General features: G+C 34.8%; 1 long non-coding RNA gene across 1 annotated transcript; it reads left to right on the top strand.

Annotated features, from left to right (window-relative positions):
* The first annotated feature begins 7,256 nt into the window (after window positions 1-7,256).
* Window positions 7,257-9,009, top strand: LOC110910311. Its single transcript, XR_002575992.2, has 3 exons — window positions 7,257-7,387; window positions 8,519-8,656; window positions 8,762-9,009. It is a non-coding gene; the product is annotated as an uncharacterized LOC110910311 (long non-coding RNA).
* Window positions 9,010-26,752: the final 17,743 nt, after the last annotated feature.

A 26,752-nucleotide genomic window follows, 5' to 3' on the forward strand; every position in this document is an offset into this window, starting at 1 on the left:
ATTCTGGAAGAAGACGTGTATGTCAGTTCTAAGTTACTGGTCCTTTTCAGGTATCCAAGTACTCTACCCACTGCCTTCCAGTGTTCTGTCCCTGGATTAACAGTATACTGACTCAGTTTGCTTACAGCAAAAGCAATATCAGGACGAGTGCAATGCGTTGCATACATCATACTTCCAATAGCACTCGCATACTCTAGTTGAGCCACTGCTCTTCCAGAGTTCACATTAAGTTTCACACTTGGATCAAATGGAGTATTAAACTCTTTAATATTTAAGTGTTGAAACTTAGTCAGAATTTTCTCTATGTAATGAGATTGACTAAGAGAAATCTGACTTCCAGTTCTCTTCACCTTGATCCCAAGAATGGTATCAACTTCTCCTAGATCTTTCATCTTAAAGTTCAAGGACAAATATTTCTTTGTTTCAGAAATACCTTCAAGGTGAGTGCTAATGATCAACATATCATCAACATAAAGACAAATCACGACTGTATAACCAGGTTCGCATTTAGTATAAATACATCTGTCAGCACTGTTGTGTCGAAACCCGAAAGCAGTCACAGTGGTGTCAAATCTCTCATGCCACTGTTTAGGAGCTTGCTTCAAACCATACAGAGATTTAATAAGTCTACACACTTTGTTCTCTTGTCCAGGCATCACAAACCCTTCTGGTTGCTCCAAATAAATCTCCTCATTTAGATACCCATTTAGAAATGCTGTCTTTACATCCATTTGATGGATGTACAGCCCTTTCAAAGCAGACACCGCTATTAGAGTTCTAATAGAACCTATTCTAGCCACAGGTGCATAGGTATCAAAATAGTCGACCCCTTCTCTCTGCCTATACCCTTTAGCGACTAATCTCGCTTTATAGGCAGAGATGGATCCATCTGGATGATACTTCCTTTTGAAAATCCATTTGGATCCAATAGGTTTCTTTCCCTTGGGTAGATCAGCTAACTCCCAAGTTCCATTTCTCATAATGGAATCCATTTCATCATTGACTGCCTCCTTCCACAAAGGAGCATCTCTTGATGACATTGCCTCGTTGAAAGTTTTAGGATCATCATCCAAATTTACAGCAAAAATGACCTCTCTCGTCACTTTCTTTTGAGTTCCTTCAACCAGGTAAGAAAAGAAATCATCTCCATAACTTTTCTCTTTTCTAACTCTAGTACTTTTCCTTGGTTCTTCAACTATTGGTGAGGGTTGAACCCTTTTCTCAGAAGTACTAGAAGTTGTGGTGCCATTTGAGTTTTCATCATCTCTAGAAAACTTGTTCTCAAAGAATTCCACATCTCTGGATTCTACAACTATACCTGATTCGTCATCCAACAATCGGTAAGATTTACTATGCGAAGCATATCCAATGAATACACTCTTGAAAGCTCGTTCTCCCAATTTGAGTGTCTTTGGATCAGGTACGCGATAGTAAGCAAGACAACCCCAAACCCTCAAATGCTCTAGGTTTGGTTTTCTTCCTTTCCATAACTCATATGGACTCGTAGGTATCACACGACTAGTGATCCTATTATGAACATAACATGCGGTTAACACAGCTTCCCCCCACATATTACGAGGTAGACCTGATTGGTTTAACATACAGTTAGCCATCTCTACCAAGGTTCGGTTCTTTCTCTCAGCCAAACCATTTTGTTGGGGAGTATATGGTGCAGTTCTCTCATGTATGATGCCTTCTTCTTCGCAGAATGCATCAAACTTTCGGTTAAAGTATTCTCCGCCTCTGTCCGAGCGAAGAATTTTAATGCGTTTCTCCTTTTGTTTTTCAACCTCAGCCTTATATATTTTGAATGCCTCAAAAGCTTCGTCTTTTGAATGCAACAAATAAACATATAAGTATCGGCTCGAGTCGTCACAGAAAGTGATAAAGTATCTCTTACCCCCACGAGTAAGAACTCCATTCAGTTCACAAATATCTGAATGAATTAGTTCTAGTAGTGAAGTATTGCGTTTATGAACACTTGGAAAAGGTTTCTTTGTGAATTTTGATTTAACACAAGTTTTGCATTTTTCAAAGTCTTTATCATTTAATTTTAATAAACCTTTAGTTTGCATTTTTTCAATGTTTTTAATATTTGTATGAGCTAAACGTTTATGCCATAAAGAAATTGAACAAGCGATACAATCAGAAGACATAATTTCATTCAAATCAAAACCAATTGCATTACATTCACCAACACTAGAACTAACACTACCACCACTATCACTATCACTTTCATTCCCAAACCCATCAATCACTGAAACGCCCCCTTCATCTGAATCTTCTTCTTCACCAATCCCATCTTCAGCTAAGTCAAGACGATACATTCCACCCGTGTTCTTTGCTTGACCCACATAGATGTCATTTAGAGAAAACTTCACATGGAGATTCTTGATAACCAGCTTGTAACCATTCCGATCAAACTTATCAGCAGAAACAAGACCCTTGGTGATACCAGGAACATGCAACACGTCCTGAAGAGTAACCACTTGACCATCTCTGAAGTTTAGCCGCACCGTGCCTTTACCTCGAACCTCTACACGATGTCCATCAGCACATACCACCACTGTTCCTTGAGGAACAGGAGCATAAGTAAGAAACGAGCCACGATTCCCACAAACATGAACAGTGGCTCCAGAATCCAAAAACCATCCTCTACATGCCACAATGCGTGTATATTGAGAAAGCATGTTAAGTTCACCAAGACCCACATTGGCCACTAGATTGGTGACTTTCTCAACATCAATAGCACTTGTAGAACCAACCGTAGATCCAGATTTCCTTTGAGAGCACTCTCGTGCATAATGCCCTGTTTCTCCACAAACATGACATTTACCAGACCTCTTTGGTTGATGGTTGTTAGTGTGTTGTGACTTCTTGAATTCTTTCTTCTTTGGTGCTGTAAACTTCTTATTCTTTGATGATGCCCCTTTTCCCTTTTGACCAGATCCTCCAGCAACATGATTCACACTCGATCCGACTTTACCTCTTTTGTCCCTGTTGCGCGTTTCCTCCTCAATTCGAAGGTGCTTCAACAGTTCATCCAAAGAGTAGTCCTCAGACTTGTGCATCATTCTCTTTGAGAAATCTTTCCAACCAGGAGGCAATTTTGCAATAATGACCCCTACTTGAAATATTTCTGGCAGCGGAATAGAAAGTGCAGTCAATTTGTTAACAAGAACTTGGAGTTCATGCACCTGCTCCAAGATTGACTTGTCATCGACCATTTGGAAGTCTAGGTACTTGGCAATAAGGTATTTGTTAGTACCTTCTTCATGAGCCTTGTACTTATCTTCCAAAGCTTTCCACAATTCTCTAGCACTTTTTATTGGCGCATACAAGTCATAGAGACGATCCGAAAGAGAATTTTTGATGTGGCCCAGACAAAGATCTTCAGCTTCCTTACGGATAAGTCTTTTCCTTGCCAAATCTTCATTTGGGAGCTCTCCTGCTTCACCAGGAGGGTCATCAGGGATTGCAGGCAAGTCAGGATCAAGGATATAGTAAAGTTTCAGCACAACTAGCATGAACTTAACCTTGTCCGCCCAGCGGGTATAGTCTCCACAACATTTAATATCTATTTTTTTTTTCAGTTTCTTTATAACCTTTTTCTTATGATTAACTTCTTAGTATGTTAAATATTTTTTTTAGTAATTTAACATTGGTAAGACTATTGTTATTATTAGAAACTCGGAGTGCGTGTCAAAACAGTAACCAAAAATAGTAAGGCGATTTGGTGTGGGAGGAGGGTAATCCTCAAAGGATGTTCCGCCACGTAGGATAGGTGTGAGAATTGGGACAAAGGGGATGGAACCAGAGAAATGGAGGATGGACCTGAGATATATATAGATAGGGTAGGGATTGTTGAAAAACAATTTAATCAAACAATTAATTTATTAATTACCGAGTTATCAGCCAAACCAGTTTGTTCCAACTTGAGCAAACTGATTAAAGAAAGGTAGAAGGAGACTGTCCCGTTGTCGGACGAATTTAAAGAACAAGTAAATTAAAACCAACCTGGCGAGTGAGAACGAAGATCCTTGAACAAAAGCCTTGAACTGCACGGAAAAACTCCTGTCCTTAAAGGATTTTACGCGCTCGTATTGCTGTGAGCTGCAACGTAAATTCCCAGGATTTAATGCAGAACTGATCTGGTATTCCAACAGCAATGGAAACCAGAAAACGCAGAAGCTGGAACGAAAATAGAATCACACAATAGAGAGAGAGATAGCTGCGAATTTTGGTGTAAATAAATGGGTAGCAGGAAGCCTTTATTTATAGGTGTGGGTTATACCTGAGAATGAGAAAAATAGGGAGTGATATATCAATCCTATACGAATTCGAAATACTGTATACATATCCTATACGAATTCGAAAACTGGATAATTATCATTATACGAATTCGATTTTCTATAGGATAACCCCCACTGTTTTCGAATCCATCTCTATCTCCTTCTTATCTCATCTCATTCGGTTTACAGATCTGACCCACCTGAAACCGAACCTTAGCTAAAAATAAAAGCTCCTCAGCTCCTAGCGACGATGCGTTGCGAAGTGCAAAGTGCGCCTCAAACGCGCCCATTCGCGCCTCAAACGCGACCATTCGCGAGCTCGCGGCTCGGCTCGGCTCGACGCGCGTGTGGGCTTCACCCACTTCTCAACCCATTTATCACTATGGAGGCCCATAAGGGGTAATCCCTTATAAACCACTCAAACTTCACTCACTCCACCAATGTGGGATGGAGGAAACATACCAACTGGTATGTTCCTCTTTAATATTATCTTTAATATTTCCAACAGGGATCCTAAGAGAAGTCCACCCTATTTGAGAAATTTGAGAAGCAATCTGGACCACACATTTTCCCTAAGCAAAAAATGCAAAAAAAAAAGGTGAAAAAATGCAAAAAAAAAAGGTGAAAAAATGCAAAAAAAAAAGGTGAAAAAAATGCAATTTTTTTTTTTTTTTGGAAAAATCGCAGCTTTTTCTTTAAGGATTAAATTTTTATTTATTTTTTTTTTAAAATTTGGGATTTATACACATGTGTATATTGTTAATCTGGGGAAGGTTCAAATGAAAACCACTAGTTATTGTGAAAACTAGAAAACTAACTAAAACTCACTAAAAAGGAGGGGGGGAAGACTTTTAATGAAGGAGGGGTAAAATTGGAACAAAAAATATATAACTTTTCAAACATTTCTCATTTCTCCATACGTTATCATTTTAAAACAAAAATGGCACCATAAGATCACAAATTTTCTTATCTTTCATTCAAGTATATTCGAGCATATTTTTTATGACATAAAAAAAGATTTATGGTGTCGTCTTGTTTTCAATACTATTATTATAGTAGTGCACATGTGCAATATAACATGTACTACAATGTACCTTACATGCTTAAAATTAGCTTTTTGAGTCTAGTTTAGCTTTTAGGGTTAGTTTTTTTGGAGGTTTAGGATTAGGATTAGGTTTTTGGGTGTGGGGGGGGAGGGGGGTTTAGGTTTTTGGGGGGTGGGGGTGGGGGGGGGGTTAGGTTTTTTTCGGGTTTATGTTTAGGGTTTAGTTTTAGGTTTTCGGGAGGGTGGGGGTGGGGGGTTTAGGTTTTTGGGGTGGGGGGGGGGTTAGGCTTTTGGTGGGAGGGTGAATTTAGGTTTTTGGGGGGTGGGGGGTTTAGGTTTTTGGGGGGTGTCGGTGGGGGTTGGGTTAAGTGGTTTAGACTTTCCGTATTAGTGCACATGTGCACTACAACCAAATTTTTTTTTTTTGAAATTTTTTTTCCATATATAAAAAGTAGCGATTTTTCTTAAAAAAATTGTAAAAAAAAAAAAAATTTGTATGTTTTTTAGGTTTTGTTAGGCTTTTTTAGTTAGTTTTCGAGTTTTCACAATAAAAGTGGTTTTCATTTGAACCATCCCCTATATATATATATATATATATATATATATATATATATATATATATATATATATATATAGGGTCAGGATTTAGAGAAAACGGTATAAAGTGTGAGAACGGTGAGAACACTTACTGATCGTCCGATCAAAACAATCTATGGACTAGGTTGGCGCGGTGACATTTTAGTAAATAACACCAATTTTATTACGTGGACCGCTTCATTAAGGGTAAAAAACCATTTCTCACATAACACGCCATTGACAAATAAAACGCCAATTTTATCATTGCGTACTTTTTTCTGTGTTTTTATTTAAGCTCACTGGCTACAAAAACGCCAAAAAATATGAAACGCCATTATATATAACGCCAAAGCTTACATCCGGATAAATGTTAATTATATTTTTTGTTATAAAAATAACATCCCGCCTAAACTACGCGCCAAAAATTTCTATAAATAGAAACGTCTCACCACCTTCCGTTTATCACATCAAAAAAAACACCAAAAAAACACACAGTGGTTGCTAAAAAAATTTACAACTCAATGTAAAACGCAAAAAAATACAACGACAACAAACATCTTTTCTTTGATCCTCAGTAATTGTCTGCATGAAGCTTCATTTAATGATTTGTTACATGAGTGTAGTAAGATTTTGCTGCATGAGATGGACAAAATTGAAAAAAGAGGGACTGATGTCACCCATATGTCATACTGTCAAATCGTTTTATTCAAATGTCGAGGGTTGAAAGACATGTAATCTAATTGTAAAGAATACCTCTCAAATCGTTTTATTCAAATGTCGAGATTATATTTGTAATCATAATTGTTTTTGCATAATCAATACAGTAATTAATAATAAAAAAAAACTTAGTGGACAAAAATCCTTTGCTGCTCAACCCAACCCAACTAGAAAAGACTCATTTCAAGCCAAGAACGTCTTTATTCATATATTGTTGAACAAGTAAGTAACGGATAAAATAAAATGGTTATTTGAAGTAAGTAGTATCTAAATGAGTATTTAGTATTATAGGCGACCGCTTAGTAACAACAACAACAACAACAACAAAACAACACCACCACCAACACCAGTAACAATATAACAATAATAATATATCATATTTGACCTTACTCCATTTTTTAATGAAACATAGGTCAAAACCAATACATTTCAAAAGTTATAATAGAAAAACGAGTTAAACAACTGAATTAATTATAAGATATATACTATAATAAAATCAAAACTCATGATTTGAAGGATTGCGTGAGCAAGCAAGCAGCATAAAACCTGCACACTTTGATCTCACATTGGATCAAGAATGAAATCAAGTAGCTCTCACCTCTTTATAAATAGAAGCACATAGTTAGAATTTAGAATATCACCTTTCTTGGGAACACTCTAGTTTAAGTGAATTACAAGCCTACAATACCTTATTTTGTGTTGTTAGTAGTGGTTTTTTGGAGCAAGAGTATAGAGACATATCGTAGATAGTTTTCAGGTATGTTCCCATTTAAGTTTATGTCTGGTTAATTATTATTTATCACTAGTAATATTAGTAGTATTACTAGTAGTGCTAGTATTATTATTTTTAGATATTAGGGTTATTATTAGGGTGGGTATGGGGTACTCTTGCCTTAGTTAGGCATGGACTGATCAACCATGTAAAATTAAGGCATGGTTAACCAATATCAAGTTACCATGATAATGACTAGTTAATGTTAGGACCCTGAGATATTACCCAATCGTACTAGCAACTGTTAAGTGATTTGTAAATTGCACGGTGGCCCTTGGCCCAAAATATCACAACCTATCTTGAATGCATGTCAATAGTGATTTGTAAACTGTATAACATAAGCTCACCAACATAGAGTTGACATCATTTTGAGTATACAACTCACAGGTAATCAGATAATCAATTTAGGATAAAGGAAAGACAAGTGAGACCTGAAGACTTATAAGTTCCAAGATGCTGAATATTGTAAATAAATAATGTGTTTTACTCAGATTATTATGTGTTTTAAAGAAAGTTTAGTTTGCTTCTGCTATAAGTGTACCAATTGTACATAATCACCCGAGTTACAGGTGGGGTGTTACAAATCCCTACCTACATGAACTGGCTCATATCTAATGTAGCATACTTGTTGAAACTGGTATTATTGTTGGTATGGTTATGGGTAATAATATCAACATGGCTCCAGCCATTGCAAAGGAATGCAGCATTAGAACTGAAACTAGTGTTGCCATTGAAGGCCCATCTTTTTGAAGCAGCAGCACATCGGTAGAACATACTTTATTAGCACCAAATATTTAGGTAGAATTTTATCATATCACACATTCATTCAAGTGATGGAGATTGGAATATCGAGAGATACTGATTTTGGCTCTTTTACTTATAAATGGGTTTATTAACATGTTAAATGGGTCGAACGGGTTGAAATCAGCCCAGAATCATCATTCTACTGATTTTGATGAAAATAAGCAACACAAAAGAAATATAACTTTAGTACTTTTTATGCCCGGCATAATGTTATTAAAACCGGGCAGTTTGTGTACAATTCTTGGTACAAATTTTATGTTTTAAAACTGAACAAATCGATAAATTTGATATGGTATTCAATGGTTACAACAGGAATGGAGTTACCTAAGAGGAGGGCTAATGACACTTGATCGTGACTATGGATGGATTAACAACATCCATTATGATATAGGAACCCATGTCATACATCATCTTTGCCCTCAAATTCTACACTATAACTTAGTAGAGGCGGTATGTATTCTTTGATATAAAATATTCACTAAACATACGTTTAAGTTCTCAAATTATAAATCAATTTTAATCGAATGGTAACGATCCCAAATTCTGATAATGCAGACTGAAGCCCCGAAGCCAGTGCTTGGTAAATAATATAGAGAGCCAAAGAAATCATGGCCACTTTCATTCCATTTACTAAAAAGTTGAGTAGTATGAAAAATGATCATCATGTGAGTGATGAAGGGATGTTTATTATCAAATGGACCCGAAGCTCACCCGAGGCTCAAAATAGAAAGCTCGTCGAATCAAGAAAATAATGGATGCTAAATAGCCTATTGAACCCATTTTTTGACAAAAAAAAAAAAAAATTAGTTCAATAATTAGTTATGTTATATTTTGGGTTATATTGTAACATGGGTAGCAAATATTTGTATTTTAATATAAACAAAGAAATAGTTATAGATTTTAATGTCCATATATATCACTGTCATGATACCGACAAGAATTCTATTTTTTCAAACATATGTACATATGAGATCGACTCAACCAAACCATGTGAACAATGCATTAGATCCTTCGAGAAAAAGACGTATGATAAAAAAAGGTACAATGTCATTTAACAAAATCTAACACGAGTAATTTACCGCTCACAATATACACATGGGTGAGGGGTCCAACTAAGTTGAGGTAGCAAAATGAACAATTGGGTGATAAATGAGGGTCAAATGATTGCTAATACTAGGGTGTGCAAATAACCGAATTAACCGACCTATAACCGAATTAACGGACAAAACCGAAACGAAAAAACCGAATCAAATTAAAAACCAGTGGGTCGGTTAATGTTTTTTCTGAAAACCGAAAGTAGCGTGTCAGTTATGTTTATCAATGTTTCCGTACCAACCATAACCGAACTGAACCGACGTGTCGTAAAATATTTGTCGGGGACTTTTCACCATTTTTTTGATATTTGATGTTTTTGGTTGAACGTTTTTAGTAGTTATGGATTATTTCATATCGTTTGGGTTGATTGTTTATATGAATTTATGAAATATATCATATCACTTGGTTTGAATATTCGGTAACAATCGGTAATATTATAGATTATATATATTTTTAATACTATGTAATATGCTAACATACAGAAATATGTAATAACAATTTATTCCGTGTTAAAAAAATTGAGCTCTTTTTAGCTCGGCCTAAATTAATGATTAATAACCTATAACCGACCAGTTACAACCTTCAAAACCAATTAACCAAAACCACCATAACCGATTGGTTCACCATAACCGATCGCTATGATCATGGTTATCCATTAATCGACATCGTAATTATAGTTATGGATTTAGGCTAAAACCGACTCACATACACCCTTAGCTAATACCAAACTAAATTACGTTGACTAACTGATGCACGTTAAGTCATTGCTATTATTACAATCTAAATTATTACAAATACATTCTAAGAACCTAACCAATTTGATATCGTTTCAAAGAACATAACTATTAAACGCATAACAAACATGTATCATTATTAAATTATTAAAACACTAAACCTAGTTCATGCCATGCATTATTATAAGAAAATTGATCCTAAATTCAAACATAATCATATATAGTAATCAATGCTAAAACGGTTTTTTATTATTCTTCAACATGTTATCACTCTTTAATTTATGTGAAGCTAACTATGACATCTGTTTATTATCTTCCGGATAGATTAAATAAAAGTTGTTGTTTTTTTGTTTTTTTTTTACACACAAAGCCACAAGGGCTCCTCAAAGCAAGGACCCCCGGGCAAAAACGACATTGCATCACGTCCATAGGATATTTACACTAAACATTCTAATCAATACCTTTCGAACTAGACCTATGACGAATCCACAAAAACGCCGTAGATTTGACAATTTCCACCACTTCGACCGGTTTACGAGAGTTGCCCTTGAAATTTCTAGCATTACGTTCATTCCATATCGATCACATTGTGGTGTAGATAATGCCTCTAAGAATGTATTTCTCCTTCTTCGTCTTCGTTTGAGTACCCGTCATCTTCAAAAGATCTTTCACTTCAAAAGCATAGATGGGACTTAAACGACACCAAGATCCCACTCGCGCCCAAATTTCATCCGAGAACACATAACCTGTGAACAAATGTGTCGTAGTTTCCAAATCCTCATTACATATGGCATACGATCCATCATTAAAAGCAACCCCACGTTTAAGAAGCTCCGCCCGTGTTGGGTGTCGATTAATGTCTGCCCTCCACACCAAAATTTTGCACTTCAATGGCGTCCACACCGCCCGTGTGTGTTTTTGTATTACAGATGAAAATTAACTATAATGCAATTATCAAATTTTGTGTATTACAAATGAAAATTAACTATAATAAAATTATCAAACTTTGTGAATAGTAATTTTAGCTTTTGATTTTTTTTTGTCTTTCTTAAGTTATTGTTTTTTTCTTGTTGTCTATTTTTGAGTTTTTGTTTTTAGTTATACTTTTATCGTCTGGCTTTCAGCATTGACAATTACAATCCTTAACTTTCTAAAGACTTTGTAAACGAGTTTTACTAGTTTATTTTTATGTAAATGTTAGTATAAATTGAAGTTGAATTACGTTTCGATGTAATTTTTTTTCCTAAAAATGAGTTAGGTCAAATATAATATATATGTTCTTATGTTTATTATACGTTTTTAGTTGGTTTACTTTTCGATGTAAATTTTCTTCGGAAATATATTGGGTCAAATATAATGAGTTTACGTGCTTATTTTTATATACGTTTTCAGTTGTTTTACGTCTTGACGTTAATTAGAATTAACAAGTTGTGTGAATAGTGGTTTCATCCTATTGGCTTTTTTTAGTTTTTTTTGACTTTAATACTTTCTTTTTACTTTTCTTTAAGTTTAATGTTTTAATTTATTAAAACTATATTTAAGATGACGTTTACATTTCCATTCATAATTAAGTTAAAAACAGCCCGTTCCGCTATCCAATTTAAATTTATTTTTATGGTTTTCGGTCGATGTAAACATGTATCAATATTCTTTTGAACATATTTCTTTGGGTTGCTATACTGAACCAAAAAAGATATTGACCGAAACCCCACAGCGTGGCTTGTGTAATTTTATTTTATTTTACTATATATAATCATCAACTTTTATGAATAGTGTTTATGATTTTTTTTTTTAATTTTTTGTTTTAATCACATACCTTATACTATAAATAATATTCGTTTTTAACCCTATACCTTCTAAGAGTTGCCAAATGGTAACTTTGACTTTTTATTAAGTTTATAGTAGACACATTATACTATAAATAATATATTGTTTAACCCTGTAGTTTTGTTTTTTCCTTATAACTTTCGTTTGTTCTTTTATATAAGGATTATTGGATTTTATCACTCTCAACTATTGGGTATTGGCCGTTGCCACCCTCAACTATCACTTTGACTCCCACCACTACCAACTTAACACTTTGTGTGTTGTGTCAACCCGCAGGTGAACATTTCTTAGTGTTTGACTAGTGTTATTGGTGATATTAGGCTAGCATTTTGTGAATTATTAATGACTACAGATGCATCTGCTTCTAAAAGACAAAAGGGGAGCAAAAAACCACTCAACCTGAGTGACAGAACACACAAAGTGTTAAGTTGGGAGTGGTGGGAGCCGAAGTGATAGTTGGGAGTGACAAAAGCCTATACCTAATAGTTAAGGGTGATAAAATCCAATAACCCTTTATATAAAGACTAAATACGCGATCGCGTTAATTTTTTTCTTCGCTTCAATTGTTAAATGTTTAGATTATTGTCAGAGTCTTTTAGAACTTTCGGTTATTGGATTTTATCACCCCAACTATTGGCTATTCGCCGCTGCCACACTCAACTATCATTTTGACGTCCGTCACCCCTAACTTAACTTAGTGTGTTCTGTCACCATGTCGTTAACTAATCACTAATTTTTGATCTTGTTACTATACTTTTGGGGTGTCCTAAGATTCTTAAAACCTTCCTAAGATCCCTATGACTCCCCCAAAAGTATAGTACCAAGATCAAAAGTTAGTGATCAGTTAACGACGTGGTGACAAAACACACTAAGTGTTAAGTTGGGGGTGACGGGCGTCAAAGTGATAGTTGGGGGTGGCAGCGGTAAATAGCCAATAGTTAGGGGTGATAAAATCCAATAACCCTAGAACTTTTCATCTATAATATATATTAGAGAAATAATTTGGATTTTCTCTTTTGTTGTTTACTGTACCGATATCGTAATGAAACGAACAGACACCAATCGAATCCCCCGCTGCGTAGCACGGGAATTTGCTAGTTACATCTAAATAGAAGGTAAACGGACAACAAGCTACGTCACTACATCATTTTGAATAGCAAAATTTTAAAAACATACAGATGAACCTTCCATCTACACTATTCCCCTCCATTGATCTTGCTTATACATAAGACAAGTACTCAGGCCTCTCATCAGAAGCACTATCGAATACGGGTATATCATTTATATTTACCTAAGGACACAAAGGTAATTTTACCATTCAGCAAGGTTTATGTCATAGATAGACTACACCGATGTTACGAAAAGAAAACTAACAAACGTACTATGCAATGTATATCGCGTTGTAAATTGTCGCCACCGCATCGCCCAGGTTTCTTATTGGTTTATATATAATCTAGTTTTTTTAACTAGAGCATTACTTTATTTTTTATTTTAATCTCGAACTAGTTTGTTCATTTTACATGACTTAGCTAGAAAACTTAATGACTTTAGTTGGTATGGACCATGAATGTTATGAAAATTCAACCACAGGATCACCCATAAACATTTGGTCCATTTGTGACATCTGTGCAAAATACAAGGACAATCCGTGTCATTAACTCTAGATAAAAATAGTTAATTTTTTAAACCACAAGGAAGGATATGATAAAAAAGAATTTGCCTTGCTAATAATGTTGAAAAAGTCGCTAAGTGCTCCCTACTTGGTCAACTGAGGAGTTGCGAGTACTTGGCCTAGGCGGGGAATACTCGGGCATGGTAATTATTAAAGAAAATTAATTATTGGGATTCATATGTTTAGAATTCATATGAAATCTACAAATAAAATAAATTTTTCCATGAAAATTCACCCTCATTTACGGAAATTGAATCCTGAATTTAAGATATCACCCAAGTTTGACCAAGGCATGCCCGAATTTAACCGAGTTTGGCCGAATCCTCCTGACTCCGCCGAGTAATGCCTGGTTTTAAACTTTGACCAGTTGACGATTTCTTCCAATTCTGCCGAGTCATGCCCGAGTTTGATCGAGTCCGATTCCAGATTACAAAGTTGGTGAAAGTCGTTACAGAGGACCTCCGATTCCTAATTCCAAGCCGATTCCAAGGCTGAGTCGGCCGAGTATTTGTTGGATCTGAGAGTGTCTAGTGTGTGTTTTTCTGATAAAACAGTTTTAAAAATTAGAAATTCAATCAAACAAGTATAAACAAAAACATCAATCTAACACAACTGGATTTAACTGGATTTTGGAATGATTGCAAAATTAATTTCATATTGAATTCATCAGAATGTAATACAATCACATTCCACTCACCATTGTTAACCACATTCTCAAGCAATGCATCTATGTCTTCTATTTTCATTTCGTTTACATTTCCTTTATTACATTATATGTTGCACGTTTCCTTTACAGTAACTTGCGAGTGGTTAGTTAGTGGTCCATGTTCATGTCAAATTTACCATTGTTGTATTTAAATAGTGTAGAGAGTTAATGAATGGAAATGAGAGAATTATTGCAAAAAGTCTAGTCTTCTTCATGTTTTTCTTCTTTGGAGCTTAACCCATTTTACGGGTCTATTGGTAGACTGATCATTTTGAATCGGTCTATAACATCGAACATCAAGGGATATCGTGGGTAATCTGCCGGTAATAGTAGTTTTGACTAAAATCCCTCAAAAGAGACGTGTCTATATTTTATATAACGTTTTCACATGATTAAATACATTCAAGGTGACAAATAATTTCTCTTTGATTGGAAAATCCCTAGAAAAAAGTCTCCACAACATTTAATATCTATTTTTTTTCCAGTTTCTTTATAACCTTTTTCTTATGATTAACTTCTTAGTATGTTAAATATTTTTTTTAGTAATTTAACATTGGTAAGACTATTGTTATTATTAGAAACTCGGAGTGCGTGTCAAAACAGTAACCAAAAATAGTAAGGCGAATTTGTGTGGGAGGAGGGTAATCCTCAAAGGATGTTCCGCCACGTAGGATATGTGTGAGAATTGGGACAAAGGGGATGGAACCAGAGAAATGGAGGATGGGCCTGAGATATATATATAGATAGGGTAGGGATCCTAAGAGAAGTCCACCCTATTTGAGAAACTTGAGAAGCAATCTGGACCACACATTTTCCCTAAGCAAAAAATGCAAAAAAAAGGTGAAAAAATGCAAAAAAAAGGTGAAAAAAATGCAAAAAAAAGGTGAAAAAAATGCAATTTTTTTTTTTTTGGAAAAATCGCAGCTTTTTCTTTAAGGATTAAATTTTTATTTATTTTTTTTTAAATTTGGGATTTATACACATGTGTATATTGTTAATCTTTTAACTATACATATATGTATATATATAGACAATTATACATATAGGGAGAGGATCATGAGAAAACTAGATATAAATGAGAAAACTAGAAAACTAACTAAAATCCACTAAAAAGGAGGGGGAGGGAGACTTTTAATGAAGGAGGGGTAAAATTGGAAAAAAAAATATAACTTTTCAAACATTTCCCATTTCTCCATATGTTATCATTTTAAAACAAAAATGACACCATAAGATCACAAATTTTCTTATCTTTCATTCAAGTATATTCGAGCATATTTTTTATGACATAAAAAAAAGATTTATGGTGTCGTCTTGTTTTCAACACTATTATTATAGTAGTGCACATATGCAATATAACATGTACTATAATTGCATTACATGCTTAAAATTAGCTTTTTGAGTCTAGTTTAGCTTTTAGGGTTAGTTTTTTTGGAGGTTTAGGATTAGGTTTAGGTTTTTTTCGGGTTTATGTTTAGGGTTTGGTTTTAGGTTTTTTTTTTTTTTTGGGGGGGGGGGGGGGGGTTTAGTTTTTTTTTTTTTTTTTTTTTTTTTTTTTTTTGGGGGGGGGGGGGGTTAGGCTTTTGGTGGGAGGGTGAATTTAGGTTTTTGGGGGGTGTGGGTGGGGGGGGGGGTTAGGTTTTTGGGGGGTGTCGGTGGGGGGTGGGTTAAGTGGTTTAAGCTTTCCGTATTAGTGCATATGTGTAGTACAACAAATTTTTTTTTTTTTTTTTTTGAAAATTTTTTTCCATACATAAAAAGTAGCGATTTTTCTTTAAAAAATTGTAAAAAAAAATTGGTATTTTTTTGGTATTTTTTTAGGTTTTTTTAGTTTGTTTTTTGGTTTTCTCATTTAAACTAGTTTTCTCATGATCCATCCCCTATACATATATGTATATACATGTTTAAAATTGAAAAAATATGTGTTATAAATCCTAAACCTTATACCATAAACACTAAAGATAAACCTTAATACTAAACCCTAAACCCTAAAGCTAAACCCTAATTCTAAACCCTAATGCTAAACCCTAAAGCTAAACCCTAATTCTAAACCCTAAAGCTAAAACTAAACCCTAAAGCTAAACCCTTAATGCTAAACCCTGATGCAAACCCTAAAGATAAAGCTAAACCCAAAAGTTAAAGCTAAATCCTAATGCTAAACCCAAAAGGTAAACCCTAATGCTAAACCCTAAATACTATTATTAAACCCTAATGCTAAACCCTAATGCTAAACCATAAAGCTAAACCCTAAACCATAAATAACACCTATTTTTCAATTTTAAACATGTATATACATATATGTATAATTGACAATATACATATATGTATAGTTAAAAAGATTAACAATATACACATGTGTATAAATCCCAAAAAAGAATTTTTTTTTTAAAAAATAAAAAATTAAATTCTTAAAGAAAAGCCTGCGATTTTTCAAAAAAAAAGTTGCATTTTTTTTACATTTTTTTTCATTTTTTTGCTTAAGGAAAATGTGTGGTCCAGAATGCTTCTCAAGTTTCTTAAATAGCCTACTACTTCTCACATGATCCTTATCCTATATATATATAGGGGGAGGTACATTGGGGGACACTAAAAAAGTGGGGAACAACGGGGAACCGACTCAAACGAACTCCGATTGGACTCATTCCAGCGGCGTTGGAACCGACTCGTCGAACCCTAACTAAGATCTCTTAACCCTAAACCCTAAATCCTAACTCCTAAACTCTAAACCCTAAAGCTAATTAATAAGGCTAAAATCTAAGCTAAACCGTAAAATCTAAACTATAAACCCTAAAAGCTAAACCCTAAAGGCTAAACCTAAAGCTAAACCCAAAAGCTACACCCTAAACCCTAAAGCTAAACCCTAAATCCTAAAGCTAAACCCTAAAACTAAACCCTAAAGCTAAACCCTAAAAGCCAAACCCTAATATATTTAGGGTTTAGGGGTTATGATTTAGGGTTTAGGGTTAAAAGATCCTAGTTAGGGTTCGACGAGCCGGTTCCAACGCCGCTGGAATGAGTCCAATTGGAGTTCGTTTGAGTCGGTTCCCCACTTTTTTAGTGTTCCCCAATGAACCTCACACACACACTATATATATATATATACATATATATATATATATAGGGTCAGGATTTAGAGAAAACGGTATAAAGTGTGAGAACGGTGAGAACACTTACTGATCGTCCGATCAAAACAATCTATGACTAGGTTGGCGCGGTGACATTTTAGTAAATAACACCAATTTTATTACGTGGACCGCTTCATTAAGGGTAAAAAACCATTTCTCACATAACATGCCATTGACAAATAAAACGCCAATTTTATCATTGCGTACTTTTTTCTGTGTTTTTATTTAAGCTCACTGGCTACAAAAACGCCAAAAAATATGAAACGCCATTATATATAACGCCAAAGCTTACATCCGGATAAATGTTAATTATATTTTTTGTTATAAAAATAACATCCCGCCTAAACTACGCGCCAAAAATTTCTATAAATAGAAACGTCTCACCACCTTCCGTTTATCACATCAAAAAAACACACAGTGGTTGCTAAAAAAATTTACAACTCAATGTAAAACGCAAAAAAATACAACGACAGCAAACATCTTTTCTTTGATCCTCAGTAATTTTCTGCATGAAGCTTCATTTAATGATTTGTTACATGAGTGTAGTAAGATTTTGCTGTATGAGATGGACAAAATTGAAAAAAGAGGGACTGATGTCACCCATATGTCATACTGTCATCTTTGTTCCTGAAGAAGGTTTGGATGATAAGAAGAGACCTATACCAGTGTAAATGTTGCTTTGACCTCAATGATTATAATGAAGACGACAGGCAGATAGCATCCACCCTCACGGGGTCTATCTATGTCTCCAACATCCACAAAGACACTTCAACAGATGAACAAAGAAAATAAACAACGCCAAACCCAAAACGCCATTTATTTGTCACATTTCTTGTAGTTTCAAAAGAAAAAAAAAGACTGATGACACTGAAGATTTAAAATCATAAATTGCTTCTACATTGTTTTTTTTTATTTTCTTTATCTATTGTTTGTTTTGTAATGTCAGTTAATAAACAACAAAAGAATATTAATGCTATAATGAAAAATATAATAAAACGCCAAAATTACCAAATACGTGTAAAACGCCATAATGCCATAAAAACGCCCCCAAAACTACCAAACTAGAATAAAATTAATTTGAACAACTAATATTATAAAAAAACGTGAAACAGTGTGCAAAGAATATAAAACAAAAGAAGTCCAATAGCTATCTAACCGCCATTGGGAAACAAAACGCCATAATTACAGCCGTCAAAAGATTTGACGTGTTACACCATTAAAACAGTTGAATCTGAAAACAAAACACGGTAAACTGCAAAAAACAGTAAAATGAAACGACGGAAAACATAATTACTAACATTTATTATATTTATTTATCTTTTTCAAAATGCCATAATTACCTGTCATACTCGGGAAAAAAAGTCAATATAAAAGATGACCATAAGAACCCAAGCTCAAACACGCCAAAAATTTTGACTAAAACGCCACATATTCTACAAAACGCCAAAAAAATTAAAAATGGCTAAGGTTATTGCATGGAGGTTTGAAAGGAAAGAGAAACGATTCATCATAAAGTTCTCTAACAGGAGAAGGGTAAAGGCAAGGACAATCAAAGCCATGCTGGGAATGAAGGAAAATGTTCAGAAGGATATCCTGGCCCTTGGAGTTCCAATAGACAACGATTGTGAAAGAACGAGAAATGTAATAAAAAGTCTGGAGAGAAAATTTCCAGCAGAAGATGAAGAAGAGGATGATGATATTGAAGATACTCATATACCAAAACTTAGCAGTTGGGTATTGCATGAGGAAGAAGGAACACTTGAAGTGACTTATAAAAAAGGAGTGTAATATTCAAGGCCTGTTAGTGCATACGTCTGTCGACTTCGTCTTGTATCGAGTCTTGTATTTGTTTAGATAGAACAGGGCACACAAATCAAGAAATGTGGGTATAATGGTATTTCGCACGAAATAGGAAACAACTATTTCGTAAGAAATCAAAAGGTATTTCGCATGAGATTGCTATTTCGCATGAAAGTGATTTCGTGTGAAGTGATTTCGTACGAAATCAGCTCATCTATAAATACCCAAGGTGCCTTGTCATTTGTAACTTTCCGGCTTGAGCACCGAACTGCTGCCGAAGTGTCTACTTGCTGTAATTCTTTGTCAAATCAATCAAAAGACTGTTTAAAGTGAATTGCAAGCTGTTTCGAACTTGATACGTTAGTTTCCGCCTCTCGTATTGAGAAGAACACCTCTGAACGACTCGTTCGGGTCTGAAAACGATTCTACATGTGGTATCAGAGCTTAGGAGGAGGAGTTCTACCGAATTCAGTTTGATTTCATCAAATTTTCTGACTTCTACACTTTTTTTTTTCAAAATTAAACAAGTTTTCACGGTTAAAATGGATTGATTTTCTCACATTATACGTGATTCACTGTTTTAACAAAGCCCTGAAAGAATTGGACCAAAATTCGAACTAAAACCTAATCAATTTGACAAAAATCAGCTCGAGATGATGACATCAGCAGTATTTCGCACGGAATAGCGTCTTGATTTCGTACGAAATCACATTTTGTGATTGATCTCGTTTGAAATTGCTGTTAATTTCGCACGAAATTAGTATTTCGTTTGAGATATTTCATATGAAATTAGTATTTCGTACCAAAGAGGCTATTTTCGTTTGAATCCAAGTTGATTTCGCACGAAATCATATTTCGTTTGGTCTGTTCGCATGAAATCACTATTTCGTTTGAAAATTCTGATTTCGTTTGAATTGGTATTTCTTTTGAAGCTGTATTGCAGGTCATTTTGCTTGAGAAGGTCATTTCGCTTGAGGGATTATTTCGTTTGAAAGTGTCTAATTTGAAAAAGTTTACCGAATCATGGAAGAAGAATTTTATAACGCATTTGCTACAGCCCCGACTACTTCGGCTACCATTGCTCAAAACATGAACATGGAAAATGAGACTGGAACTTTGCAAAAACCCCTGAAGCTAATGGGAATTGAGGAGAATTATGGTTGGAAAGATCGATTCGAAAACTGGTTTCAAGCGAATCATTTGAGGTCGTGGGAATGTATTGAGAAAAAGTATGTTAAACCTCGTACAGATCGGCGAGTTATCAAAAAGATTTTTGAATTAACAGACAACGAAAGAGATATGTACAAAGCAGAAAAGATGATGATTAGTTTACTTCAGCAGGCTATAAAAGAAGATATCTTTATATTACTTCAACATGATGGTACTTCACGATCGATCTGGGATGCGCTTAAAATTAAGTTTGAGGGTAGTGAGAAGATGATTAGGAGTAAGAAAGCATTGCTTAAGAAAGAATTTGACTTGTTTTCGAGCTAGCCAGGTGAATCTTCAAAGAAGCTGATTGAAAGATATTGTCATTTAGTGCGATCAATGTCTTTGTTGGATATTAACAAAGATCAAGAAGAATGGGTCGATAAGTTAGCTGATGCTTTACCTTAGAAGGAATGGGGTACATATTTGATGATCTTGAAAAATACTGGAGAGTATGACAACTTGACAATTTCTCAGTTCATTGAAAAGATTGAAGGTCAAGATCTAGAGCAACAAAAGATAGCCAGAATGAATAGTCTAAGTGGCCAACAAGATATTAAAAATGCATTATAAAGGAAGTGTTCAAGAGGTTGAAGCAAGTCCAAAAGTTCAAACTGCTTTCAGTGCTGAAAACTCATCTGGATCAGTCAATCTAAGTTCAAACGGCAGTAGTGGATTTTCTTCATATCCGAGTGTTAATCCGAAGAGTTCAACTTCAAGTCATCGGTTTCAAAGCACAAAAAGCAGTAACGGTCAAGTTTTAAACTGCAACATCGCATTGCATCTTCAGAATGGTCAAAATTTCTCTGAAGAGGTTGTTAAAGGACACATGTCATTACTTGCTACAGTGTTAGAATCATATGAAGGGTTAGTTACTGGAAGGATCAGAAATCCTATGTTGACAAAAGAGGATTACGATCAGATTGATGCAAAAGAAATGGAGCTCATGGATATAAAATGGTGTTTAGCTAGTGTTTTGAGGAGAGCTGAAAAGTTTAAAATGATTACAGGAAGAGATGATTTTAGAGATGCAAATGTTTCTACTTTGGGTTTTGATAAATCTAAAGTTACTTGTTTTCGTTGCAGGGAGAAAGGACATTTCAAGAGGGAATGTAAAAATCGAGAAGCAAGTGGAGCATAGAATCCATTTGGTGGTAATGATTATTATCGGAAAGCCATATATCAACAAGTTGCTCAACAACCTTTTCAACAAAAAGAACCACAAACTGCACACGCTAAAATGATCGAAGAAGCAAATAAGAAAGCTTATTTTGGTATAATTGATCAAGAAGATGAAAAAGTTGCAGAAGGTTTTAATTGGGACAAATACGTTCCACCTGATACAAAGCTTGGAGCATTCATTGCACAAATCTTTCAAGAACCAGATTTAATGAAAGAATGGATGAGTGTGTTTGACAAGAGTGAGACAGTTCAAGATGGAGATTCTGTTATTTCAAATGATAGTTTAGAAGATACTCAAGTTTTTGATCAATCATCATCTGATAACAGTGATCATGAAGAAGAAACACAAATAAACATTGGAAAAACTTCTTTATCTCCTGAAAGTTTTCAATTTTATTTTGCAGATCGTTTGGAGAAGCTGAAGAAGAGACGAGCAGCAAAAGAACAGAAAAAGAAGAAATGTGACAGTGTAGTTCGAAAAGAGAAGTTGGTTGAAGTTAAGAAAGTGGTTGAAGTTGAGAAAGTTATTAAAGTAGAAAAGATTGTTGAAGTCATTAAACCTTATCTAAAGTGCCTGGAATCTTGCAAGCAGTGTAAAGAGAAAGATGAAAAGTTGAGTGAGCAAGATAAGATGAAAGAAAAATTATTGTTCGATCTTAATTGCGTGAAAGAGTCGTATGATGTATTGAACAGAACGGTAACTGGTCTACAAAAGACAAATTCTGAAAGAGAAGATGCATTGACAATGATGAATGCCGTGATGATGTCAAAGCAGAAAGCTATAAATTTTTATATTGAAGAAAGTGCAAAATGGAAGCAAGAGTTGGAGACAGAAAAGATAGAGAATGAAAGAATTAGCCGGTTGTTACAAATTTATTCTAGTTCTGATTATTTGATTGATCGAATTTACCCAACTGTTGCAAGTGTTGAAGCCTTTCAAGATGAGAAGATCGAAAAGAAGAAGGATACTGGTAAGAAATAGAGTGTCAGTTATAACAAGTGTCCACCTTCGATCTGGGAAGGTTATTCTCCTAGAAAACCAAATGAGGAGCAAGTCAAAAAGGCAGTTAATATAAAGTTAAATTCTGAAACAACTGATGAATTACAAGAAAACATTGATGTCACGTTCACATCATCTGACACTGATCATGAGTCTAAGTTAATAAAAAAGGTGGTTGATCAGGTGTTGGATAAAGATGAGGACTCGGAGTCAAAGTCTGAGTCTGAAAGTTCGGGATCATCATCAGTTGAAAGTCCAAAGTCATCGGTTAAACGGGTTTACAATAAAGAATTCTTGTTATCAAAATCTAATTTGAATGAGGAATCAATCAAAGTAGCATATACTTTGAATGATTCAGACAAATTATATTCTAATGAAGAATTTCCAATAAGAAGTGTTAAAATTGAAATGATCAAAAAGGTTTTCAAATTAACAGAAATTAATATTTCTGAAATAAAAGATTTAAATCTTCATGAAAAACCTAAAAAATACACTTCAAGAATTCAACAACGTTTAAACAAGAAAAAGGGTTACAGTTCTGGTTCTGGTTTTCAAAAGAAACTAAACCATAGCGGTAATTTTAAAAAGAAAGGATTGGGTTTTGATGCAGAAAATCATAAAAAATTAAAAATTTTAAACCAAAAACTGTATTTGTTTCAGGGTCCAGTTCTGAGGAAGAAGAAAAGTGTTCATTCTGGAAACAATTAAACAGAGATTTTCTTGCGAGAAGGCAAGAGAGAATGAAGAATGGAGCCTATCAGAGGAAGGAAACAAGAACCTATTTTTGATGTCAAGAAATTGGTCACATAGCCTGGAACTGTCCACTGGCTACCAAAACTAAACAGGAAGTTGTTTCTAAACTTAAAGAAAAAGTTGTTGATAAGACCAAACCACCAACTGAAAGGTTCAAAGTTTTCAAAAACTCAACATATGAAGTTGGAGAATGTTCGAAAAGGTTTTATAAACGAAGGGGAAATCTTAACAACCAAACATGGGTTGTTAGAAAATCAGGTGTAAAATCCGGCGATGAATCTGATTCCACAAAATCAGAGGAGCTACAATTTGTTTCAAAAGAAGAAAACACAGTTCCTCCAATGGATGATGTGAACTTTCCACCATTGAGGACTGAAAATTTCAAACAAAAGGTTGGAAATATTGAAATCTCGAATCAATTCTATTCTGAGAAGAAAGAATATGATGTCGAGAAAGCGTTTAATGGAAAAGTAAAACATATTTTTGGAAAAATGGTCAATGGGAAGGCAAAAGGGGTAAAAGATTTTTATGAAGAAAAAAGAATTATTTGAATCCCAAGTGAAACTGAAGAGGTCACATCCAAGTTTGGTCAGGCTTGGATGTAAGTTTTTCATAAATAAAATCCTGACTTGCCGGAACTCCCAGGTTGGTAATTGGGGAGTAGGAATCGGCATCTTTCTTGAGAAATTCACAGGTTGGTAACTGTGATATTTCGATCTTCAAGTGGTTAATCAGGGACGTTAAGTTGTACTTGATTTTCTACAAGTGGTTATTGTTGATAGAACCTAAAATTGTTAAATTTTTCAAATGTTTGAGAAAACAAAGTGATGAATGAATCCCCATTTTTACAAATGGTAAAATCAACAAAACTTATTTTTCAGAAAAATCATTTTGATTAAAACAAACTTAAGTGTTTTGAAATCATAATGGGAAAATAGTTTGTTGTCAGGGGGAGTTCTGATTGTTTATACCAAGTGAATGGTGAATTGAAGCAATTCACAACAGTTGTCATTTTATTTGTACAGTTTATTTTCAATTTTCTTTAAATGTTTTTGAATTTTAGGGGGAGTAAGAATTTCAGAAAATCTAAAAACATTAGAAAATTTTGGAAAAATCAAAAACATGATAAAATCAGAAAAAGCCAAAAACATAAAAAAATTCAAAAAATGAGTTTTGTTATGAAAAAGAGGAAATGATAGTACATCAGTGGACTATCACAACGTGCTAAAGAATTGGAAAGATAAATGTGATAAATAATCTCACTGTGGATATGCCAGTAGGTTTTTACACATTTAGTAGATTGTGTTCGAGATATAAACCTAAATATCATAACTTACTTATGTCATGGGGAACATCTCTCGGATATATGGGTGACCCCCGAAATCTTGTTTGAAAGATTTTCTATTTCTGACATACTTGGTCTTTGTGCGTGGTGATATCTGGAGTATTATACCAGGACTTCTGATTTTGCGGGAGCAATAGTCTAGTCCTCCTATAATACTTTGCATTTGCTTTAATCTTAAAGTCAGCCTCAGTACAAAAAATGATGAAACATTGAAAAATGCTAATCATGTGCTGTTGAAGAAAAGATCCCCAAACGGGACACACCTAAAGTCGAGCCGTCATCTCTTTGTACGAACGGAAGTTCTAGCCTGAGCTCTCACGGTCTCGCATTACCCTGTTTACAGATATCATTAGTGTACATTCACCTGTAAGACTGAATATAGGAATCTGGATACGGGAGTATATTCTGAGGTGGGACACGCGAATAAGTTTAAGTGATTAAAACATTAATTCTCGTATCTCGAAACAATTGAACTTTGTGTGAAAATTTAAGTGGATCAGTATACTGACAATCTAGGTGAATTGTTTAGAACTTAAAATGACTAAAGCTTAACGGTGTTGGTGATTTGTCTCATAAACTGATATGATCCTCTTACACAAACTCACAAAAATATTGTATGTAAATATTTCATTACTGCATTTCATTATAAAAATTTTAAAAAGAGTTTCAGTGTGTTTTAGCATAAAAATTCAAAAAGATTTTCGACAAACGACAATTACTTAAATACGTTCGTATCGCCGGAAAGGCAAAGGGGTCAACAGCTCAGGTTTTACTACAATTACTTGAAATGCGCCTGGATAACATCCTTTTTTGGTTGGGTATGCACTGCTTATATACCCGGTATTGGCCATAATTCACAAGAACATTCTGTAGTCTTAGTAAGAGGGGGGAGTGTTAAGGATTTACCCGGTGTGAGATATCACATTGTTCGAGGAACCCTAGATGCTGTCGGAGTAAAGGATCGTCAACAAGGGCGTTCTAGTGCGTTGTAGATTCTTATCCAAGACTGGTTAGACGCATACTTATCAAATTGAATTGAAGATGAAGAAAGAGTTGGTTTACATTGTGGAAGAAAGACATGTATATGTGATATTAGATATTGACTAGTTATATACGAGCTAAAGATATATCTAATTTTCCCTACTAATCGAATGCGAATGTAGATGGGGATTCTATAGAAGTCTGATGTAGAAAAGCTGATTTTCAAAATTCTAAGGGCTAAACATGATGAACATTTCGTAAAGGGGAGTTTGTTTAAAATAAGAAAAGTTATGAATGTTTTGCCTACAAGTGGTCGTCAGAAGCTTTTAAATGTTAAATCATTTTATTCCTGCAAGTGGTATATAAATTTGTCAAATTTTAAATTTGTGAAATTTATTGTGAGGTAGAGAATGTGTAGGTAAGCCAGTTTCCGATTCCTGAAAAGTTTATGTTTAAAGAGAGCCAGGTTTCGATTCTGAGCAGTATGTGAGCCAGGTCACGATCTTGAATTTGTGAAAGCCAGACTACGATCCCGAGCACGAGTCAAGGGGGAGTCTGTTAACAAAAGGGAGTTTGAAGATTGTAGAGCCAAGTTAAGATCCTGACATTCACGCAAGCTGATGATGCTGATGAATTTAAGGAATCAAGAGATCTGATCAAGAGAATTAGAGTGAGGATATAGCCAGATCAAGATCCTGAAGATGATAAGAAGAGAGAGATTAAGGATGCTTTACACTGTTAGATATTTCGAAAGAGTTCGAGAAGACTGATAAAGACTGAAGATTGAAGACTCGACACCGAAGACTTCGTCAACATCTGAGGGGGAGTCTGTTAGTGCATATGTCTGTCGACTTCGTCTTGTATCGAGTCTTGTATTTGTTTAGATAGAACAGGGCACGCAAATCAAGAAATGTGGGTATAATGGTATTTCGCACGAAATAGCAAACAACTATTTCGTACGAAATCAAAAGGTATTTCGCATGAGATTGCTATTTCGCATGAAAGTGATTTCATGTGAAGTGATTTCGTGCGAAATCAGCTCATCTATAAATACCCAAGGTGCCTTGTCATTTGTAACTTTCCGGCTTGAGCACCGAACTGCTGCTGAAGTGTCTACTCG

This window comes from Helianthus annuus, chromosome 15, assembly GCF_002127325.2.
Source record: "Helianthus annuus cultivar XRQ/B chromosome 15, HanXRQr2.0-SUNRISE, whole genome shotgun sequence".
Taxonomy (NCBI): domain Eukaryota; kingdom Viridiplantae; phylum Streptophyta; class Magnoliopsida; order Asterales; family Asteraceae; genus Helianthus; species Helianthus annuus.